Here is a 6766-nt window from a genome sequence, read left to right as displayed (position 1 = left end):
TTATGCGACAAGCATTTTCTAATTATGTGAGAATTAGTACCAACAACACTTTTAACAAAAAGTTTACCAAACTCCAAACTGCTTTTTCTCGCAGCTGATTTCTCTCACAACAAATCTTACAGTGATTATTTTCACAGCACAGCAATGTCAAATTGACCCTAAGTGTATACAAGTCTGCTCCAATTGTTTGAGTAAACCCAACCTTGTTGAGAAGATAGCTTGAGACCAAATTCTTCCTTATTTCTGGAGTGTGCAGAACATCTTTGAGGATGACAGTCTTTCCCGAAGTAAACTTTAATTCTATTTCTCCAGTTCCAACAACAATTGTTGTGTGAGAATCATCCAACAACACTTTCCTATCATCATTCACAGAATAGGTCTTGGCAAAGGCATGATTATAGCAAACATGGCGAGAAGTGCCAGTGTTTACCCACCAGCCCTCAGATCCATCAACCATCTTGATTTCTGAAATCATAGCAATAAGTTGCTCTTCAGTTATATTCACTTGAGGAGCTGGGAGGGACCTATTCCTGCGATTCGGGCAAGGTGCCCTGCTTGTGATTATAACATAGAAAGCTGTCCCGAATCATCATCACGTGAGGGGGGTTGACTCCTATTCTGATTCTGATGAAGGTTCCGATTCTGATAGTGTTGAGGATTCCGACTTTGGTTGTGTTGACCATTTCGATTGTGGTTGTTGTTGCGGTTCCTGTTTTGATTTTTCATACTCTTGTCATTTGTCTTCAGAGCAGCAGGGGTTTGATTCCTGTTGGAGTTGTGATTTTTCTTGTTGTTGGAGATGAGCAAAACTTCTTCTTTCATGTCATGTTTCCTAGCCTCCTCCTCAATACGCAAACGAGTGATCAAGCTTTCCAAGGAAAATTCTTTGGTCTTGTGACGTGAGCATTCTTGAAAGGCTTAATTATGTACATGCCCCTGTGCTTTCCAACTTATCTCAGATTACCACTGGTGGAAAACGTCTCAAAGTACCCCAAGCGTGCAAAAACTGTCTCATGTTACCCTTTCCGTCAATTTTTTGAAGTTCCGTTCTAACGTTCTGTTCATCTCCCAAAATTCCGAACAGCAGCTCCTCCCATTTGTTACCGTTCATCGCACCAGTTTTTGGGCTGCCATCGCCTCCTCCGGCCACCCCAAGCGGCGACATGGATATCAAAAGAATCAGCACGTTGTCCTCTACCACCCTCACATCTCAGCCGCTGCCAACCGTCGTCTGGATCACCGAAAAAGCAAGAAATTGGCCGGTTTTTACCCAAAATCTCCATTGCTCGTTCGGGCGATTCCGAGCACCATTTTCTTCGATCCAGGTATGATTTTTCAACCTCTCGAGTTGTTCTTGCTGCTAGTTGTGTTGGTTAGGAGAAATTTCTGAGTTTTGGAGGGTAAATAAGTGATGAACAGTAACAAAGGGGAGGGGCTACTGTTCGGAATTTTGGGGAGATGAGCAGTAACATTCGTGCGGAACTTCAAAAACTGAGCGGCGGAAAGGGTAACGTGAGACAGTTTTTGCACGTTGGGTACTTTGAGACGTTTTCCACCACAGGTGGTAATCTGAGATAAGTTGGAAAGCACCGCATGTACATAATTAAGCCTTCTTGAAATCTTTAGTTGGGAGGCAGCTTGTCAATGATAACAGCCACCTGAAATTGTTCATCTAAATTCATGCCTTCAATAATAATTTCATGTGCAATTTTCTATAGTTCATGAGATTGTGCTTCTACTGATTTTTCATCCACCATTTGAAACTTCAAATAGCGACTGACAGCAAATTTCTTTGCACTAGCCTCTTCTGTATCATATTTTTTCTGAAGCGCATCCCACAAATCTTTAGCAGTATCATAAGAAGAATAATAATCATGAAGATCATCAGATAAACGATTCAAAATATAGTTCTTGAACAAGAAATCATTTTCAGTCCATGTCTGCAAGGCCCAAGTTTGTTCAGGAGTGGGATTGTCAGAGGCATATGGTTTATCACATGTGCAGACAGAAGCTAATTATTTCGTTGTAAAGTAAAACAACATCTTTTGCCTCCATCGTTTAAAATGAAGACCCTCAAATGTGGAAGGTTTATTTAGGTCAGGGGTGAATGAATTGTTTACAGCTTCCATGGCAGATGAACCGTCTTAAAATCCAATTTCAACACTTTGGTTTCGGCTGCTTCGTCCTCCGGGTTCGACACCGGAAAAAGACCCAACCCGCCTAGGAGGCCCGCACAGCCCCCTAGCGCCCGCCTAGCTGCCTCCTAGGCCAATTTTTCGAATACTGCAATTGATTGAAAGTCTGAAACCCGAAATAAAAAAAATTTAGTTGCAAATTTGAGCTTGAGATTGAGATTGGGAAGCAGAAGCAGTGAATCACAAGTCAAGTCCATAGAAGAAGTGATCATGAGACTCTTAATTCATCTAATTCTATTCCTCTCCCTGTTTCCTGCCTTATTCTCTTCTCTCTTGGCTCTCTCCCAAACGACATGTTCACCTCACCACACCAACGACGACGACAATTCCTCCCTCTGCCAACTCCGCCTTGGTCTCTTCTCTCTTCGCATTGACGACATGGAGCAGAAGAAAAAAAATACAAAATTTGCTGACTTGGTGTCTGTCTTGAGTGGAAGGAAATGATGAAGCCATCCTATCGTGGAGTTTCTATGGTCTTGCCAATAACAAGGTTAGTTTTTAGGCCCCAATCTCAAATTCTGACTATTTATTTCTGGTTTGGTTAAGCAATAGATTGATTGGTTTGGTTCTTCATTGATGGTTCTTCTTCTTGAAACTTGATAAATCTTTATGCAATTAATATTCACCCATTGATGGTTCTTCTTGGTCGAACTGCTTTTCATTCTTTGGATATTGCATTTCTGTTATAGATTTTGACATTTGATCATGCCCTCTTGTTTGCTGAGAGCAAAAAAAAAAAAAAAAATTAAAGATTTGTCTCCTCCTCCTCTTGCATAGGAACACAAAACCAACCCACCAAAGAACAGAAAAAAAAAATTGAAATATTACACCTCCTCAAGTGAAAAATCTAATTCATTTAAGCTTTTATATTTGTTCAACCATTATCCCATTTGCATCAACTGTTGCAGAACGTGATTGGCTAAATTGTTCGTAATTTTTCCAAGGCAATCTCGACTACCCAAATTTCCTATGTTTTTAAATGACAACAAAAGAAAAGGCATGGCGGCCCATTGATTGGAGGGTTAACTCATCTTATTAGTAGCTTTTGGGCTTGTTTTGTGCTTTTCTTTTGCCTTATATGTTGTTTTCGCTATCCAAAAATAAGCAACGTTGTTTTGCCTGATAGTGGTTGTTTAATTCAAGAAGAGAAAAAAAGCTCATAAGACATTTTTCGCACTTCCATCACAAAACATGCTTGGCTGGGAAAATAGAGGTTCATCTGTATTGTTTACCTGTGCACGCATTGTAATTTCTCCAATCTAATTATCCTCTGTATATCTCTGTTCTTAAGTTCCTGATAAAAACGATTTATACCCTTACTAACCCCTAAACCCTTGGCCTTTTTTTCTTATCCTGAACTAATTGTCTCCCAAAAGCCTTAACCCTGTATTCAATTTATAGTTCCCTCCTCATCCAATCCTATCCTAGTTCTTATTAATTTGGTGGATTTCGTCGCAACCCCATCCCATTCCTTCCTTCCCTGCTTATTTTTGACATTGACTCTGTTGCTTTTTTCTTTTAATTGGCAGAATCCAGTCCCTCCGGTGGAAGTTCAAAAGGTAAGTAAAAGCATAGATGGCGCCTTTATAATTTAATTCACATTAGTTTGTTATCTTCTTCTAGTTTCCATATACAACAGTCTCGTCTGGTCACCACTTTTTTGGATACAGAGCTAGGGTTGTTCCCCGCCCTCAACCTACTGATGATGTTGCCTCTGAAAGGGAAGACATTGATGATCTTCTCAAATTTCCGCATCCTCTTTGTGGGCGTTTTCTTAAGAACGCAATTGATGGATAAACAAATATACAAACTGAGATTTGGTAAAACTGGTGGGACTAATGTGACATGATGATGAACCGAAATCAGTAATGGTACTGACCTGATCTGTAAAGAGCCAAATGTATGTAATAACTTAGGAATGCTGCAGCCATTTGACAACCAAAACAAATAAGCTAATGTTTTGTTAGATGCATCCATGGACATTGTCTTTTGCTGATTTCATTTACTTTTTGCCTTGCTTTGCATGCCAAATTATTTGATATTTACATCTGATACGCAAGTTAATCACATGATGTGTGCATTTTGCAGCTTCAGCAGTAGGACCTTTCTACAAGGAGATCCGTTTCTTGGAATTTTCAGGACTCTTGATCTTTTATCTCCTCTGTTGGTTACGTTGATGGTTCGTTTTCTCTATGCAAAGGAGAATTTGCAAGGCATACAAAAACACCAGAGCACAATGATGTGCCATGCTCAGTTTTGTTTTGGCGAGGATGGTAGAGTGCCCATGTGGAAAGTTTGACACAACAGGTTCCCTATGCAACAACACATATAAAAGTGAATCAGGAGATGATTGCAGGTCAAAGCCAAAAAGGTGGCAGGCCTCTCATCTCTCTTTTGCATTTGTGATGTCGCAACTACTGGACGGTCATTCCTAAGGGAAAACCTCCTAGAGATAGTGTGACCAGTTGAAGAATACTTAGCTTGCAGAATTTTCAAAAAGAACCTTATCTTTCTTGAAATCAATTGTAAAATATGCAGGCTCTTTTGAGCATTTGCAATGCAAGACAAAGTAAAAATTGATACACAATTTGTATAGGTTAGTATTATATACTTGTGAAGGGGCGGTGACTACATCACCAAGAGTACTTCTACTTCCAAAGCAAGAAGCAGCTCAAGATCAACCACAACCAGAACGCATGGCTATACTATTTTCTAAAGGAAAAACAGAGCAGCCCACTGTGTGAAAATAGTATAGCCGGGCGGCTATACACTTGGAAAAAAATTTAAAAACTGAGTATAGCCGTAAGAGGACCCCCAACCATTAGGCGCCACGTGTCAACACAGGTAAACATGGCGTATAGCCGTGCGGCTGTACTCTTTTAAAAAAATAATAATAAAAGATTTATATATAAAGAAGAACCTCTATCGATTAAAGCCAAGTATCAAAAACAAGGATAGCTGCCAGGCTATACTTTTTTTTATAAAAAAAAATAGTGGTATAGCCGCCCTGCGATACTATTTAATTAAAAAATTAATAATAAAAAAGGACCCTCCTCGTTGCATTAGTTTGCACCGTCATAATGTTCGCATTAATTCTGCTGCGCAAGGACTGCAAAGCCTCAGGCTTGTGAAGCGACTTGCTCTCCTCGTTGGCTGCTGTAGATGCCCCAGAATGTTCCGAACAGAACCCATCTCCTGCTTCACCTTCTCGGCCTCTTCCAAGAACAGACCAAGGTCGGTGTGCATATGGTTCGTGGAAGATGACATCTCCACATTATTATCCCTAGCTTCAAGGTCCAAATCTTTCATAGCCTCTTTCTTTATATCCACATAGTTGGTGAAGGATTTTGTCATCAGGTCAGGTCCATCTTTCTTGCCTTTTCTTTTCCTTCCCTTTCCTTACCTTTTAAGTTTGTTGGAAGCCAAAGATCCTGCATATTTAATTGATTTGTACAACTTAAACAAAACTAGATTACAATTTATACCCAGATTCAAAAATTGCCTTTTTAATTCATTTAACTAGCTACTACTATATAAAGGAAATTGTCGAAATGGATTAGTTTGAAGAGAATTTTTGCCTACCTTTGCCAAATACAGAGTGGGAGGAGCTGCAAGCACTTCGGTTGCTTATTTTTGGGAATGAGCAAGAATTAGGCAAGAAATCAATCAGCTGCAAGATATCTCAGGTTCTTTCTTCACTTTCAAATGAAATGCAACAAAAAGCTAAGCTGATGACCAGCTTTATCATAATGAAATTTCTAAACAGTTAATTCGGGATTTCTCATGAGAGTTTCAAACCAAAAGAAAAAAGCGAAGGAGAGTCTTTAGACTCGATAGGATGCTTTTACCCCTCATTTTGACAAACAACTTGACAAAGTTGGATGGCATGACCTAATTGGAACTGTTTGTCCAGTTAAAGGATGTAATTGCCTCAAAAAAAAGGTTCACGGACCCAATTGCAATTGGGGGCAAAGTTCAAGGACGTCTATAGTAGATAACCCTAGTTTTTATTGTATTAGTGTGTGCTATGGAAAATTCAAGTGTGTGGATGATTGCATGCAACGCCATTTTGATTTTTGAGTTGATCCCATGCTTGGTATACCTCTACTCGAGCAGTACCATTTCGTTGTATTTTATGTTGATTTGTCTTCTTTTTTTTTTTGGGCTGGTCAAATATAGGTTTCTACAACTTCTATTTCTTAAATACCAAATCATTAATTTTGAAATCTATGTATAAAATTCAAATTCAAACTAAAATTTCTCATAAGATATAAAAGGTCATAGTACTCCTACATATTTACATTGTTTGCCACTAGACGTCAAATAAGTCAATTTGACCGTTTCCAAGCATGTCAATGACTTTGGTTTTTTTTTTTTTTGGGGCATTCCTTCTAATCCCTAAAACTTTGATCAATAAAAAATCCTTAAATTTTCGACCAATAAAAAATCCCTTAAACTTTGTCCAAATAAAATAAAATAGGTAAATTATTATCAATACAATATAATGTACCTACAAATTTACCTATATATCTTGTATATATCTAATATGGGTAGGTAAATTATTTTCACAA

General features: G+C 38.8%; 1 long non-coding RNA gene across 3 annotated transcripts; it reads left to right on the top strand.

The window, feature by feature from the left end:
* The first annotated feature begins 1612 nt into the window (after positions 1-1612).
* LOC148921452 (uncharacterized) lies at positions 1613-4788 on the top strand. Of its 3 annotated transcripts, none has more exons than XR_016123245.1 (3): positions 1613-2685; positions 3725-3754; positions 4284-4788. It is a non-coding gene; the product is annotated as an uncharacterized LOC148921452 (long non-coding RNA). The 3 variants fall into 3 exon arrangements; XR_016123246.1 differs by having other exon boundaries at positions 3866-4788; XR_016123247.1 differs by having other exon boundaries at positions 3725-4066.
* Positions 4789-6766: the final 1978 nt, after the last annotated feature.

The sequence above is a fragment of the Prunus mume genome, linkage group LG1 (assembly GCF_029339155.1).
Source record: "Prunus mume cultivar Tortuosa linkage group LG1, ASM2933915v1, whole genome shotgun sequence".
Classification (NCBI taxonomy): domain Eukaryota; kingdom Viridiplantae; phylum Streptophyta; class Magnoliopsida; order Rosales; family Rosaceae; genus Prunus; species Prunus mume.
The sequence above is the reverse complement of the archived record's forward strand: the minus strand, read 5'-3'. Positions and strand labels throughout refer to the sequence as shown.